The sequence below is a fragment of the Lycium barbarum genome, chromosome 4, assembly GCF_019175385.1.
Source record: "Lycium barbarum isolate Lr01 chromosome 4, ASM1917538v2, whole genome shotgun sequence".
NCBI classification, from domain to species: Eukaryota; Viridiplantae; Streptophyta; class Magnoliopsida; order Solanales; family Solanaceae; genus Lycium; species Lycium barbarum.
The window spans coordinates 446,093-447,870 of record NC_083340.1 but is presented as its reverse complement, the minus strand read 5'-3'; positions in this window follow the sequence as shown (position 1 = coordinate 447,870).

The following is a 1,778-nucleotide window of genomic DNA, read 5'->3' as shown; positions in this document are numbered from 1 at the left end:
GCTTGATTATTATATTCATCCGTTTGATTGTATTCTTCAGCCGACTTTAGAAAAGGTTTGTCTCCATGACCTCAGGATTTACTCGAAGCATTGCTTGATTTTTTTTTTAATTGCTCTTTGCCTTCAAAGAAAATTTTAAACAATGAACCTAATATTATATACTAAACATTATTTTGAATTACTTAAAAAAAAAAGAGTGAAAATTCTATGAACAAACGGGAGTTATAGTATACCAAATCCAAAATAGCAACAAAATATTAGAATATCATAAGGTGAAGAGACAAAGAGTTGAATAGCCTCGCCAGAAAAAGCTTACAAAGTTAAATAAAAATAATTAGTATTTTCATAGAAAAGAATTCTTTGCTTACTTTCTCATCTCAGAAACATCCAACCTTCATATTCATTAGACTGGGGAAAATTTGATGTCTGAAAATAAGAAAAAGTTAAAAAGGATGAACATAGTATAATGACATTAAAATATAAAATATGTGTAGGGAGAAAAACGCAAGGCAGTTCCTAATTAACATAGAGTTGTCTACACTTGTTCTTTATCTTCATATTTAAATGTAGTATTTGATAATTAAAGAGGTTTAATGAATTTAAATGCGATATAAGTTACAAGTGAGGGAGCAAATAACGGAGTTAATACTCAAAAATAAAGGAAGACTCCAGGCATTTCCATAAAGAAGGAATATGAGAGGTTGAAAACTATTATTGGAAAAGTAATTTCTTTATGGTTGCATTATATCATGTTTAACGTATTCTGCTATATTAACATTGTGAATGTTGATCATTAATTATAAAAAATATCAGAAAAATGAGGTCATTGATTAAACATTTAATACATATGTTTATTGCTTTTACAAGTTAATATTCATTTCGTATGTAATGCTCATGCTGTTGTCTCTTCATCTTCTTAATTTATTGCTACAATTCCTTTTTTTTTTAATTGTCTTTATATGGGCTTTTAAATATAGTTAATGATAAAAATGATGGAGAAAATATAAAAAAAGGGAGAAAAAAGATAAATGTCAATGGAGGTCATTGAGATGTGCCACATAGGATTGTCTATTCCTAGCTTTATATTATATATAGATTCAAAATAAGTGTCCATTTACACAATAAAAAAAATAACTTTATTTTTCATATTTGCCCTTATTAAGTGCTAAGTGATCAGATCCTAATGTGTCAAGTTAATAGTAATATGCAGTGCTTTAAAAGGCATGGGCGGAAGACAAGACGTTTTACATATGCCTCGGCAGGGCGTAAGCATCAAAGCACGGGGCGTAGCCCCATGGGTATTTAATTTTTAATAGTTTATAAATTAATTAAATAAACATATAAATAAAAAATACATTAAAGTTTTTAATAAAATAATAAAATTAATACAAAAATGTATATACCTATTATTAACATGCTAACATCTGCATGAGCCATTAGAAAAATCTTGAAAAAGTGAATGACGTAAAGATGCATTACACTAATAACATGACTATGATGAAACATAATTAGAGTTGTCAAAATGATACTCTATCCTAATAATTCAAAGATAAAAATGACAATAATATTATTACTTTAAAACCTAAAACTAGATAACAAATTAATACTCATTATAATACAAATAGTCAGAATAGAGTATTCAAAATCTATATATAATATAAAGCTAGGTATAAATAAGATGATGTGACACCTCTCTATGGCCTAGAATACAATTTATATTTTTTTTCTCCTTTTTTTGAATTTTTTCTCATTTTAAAATCAATGTATTATATATTAGA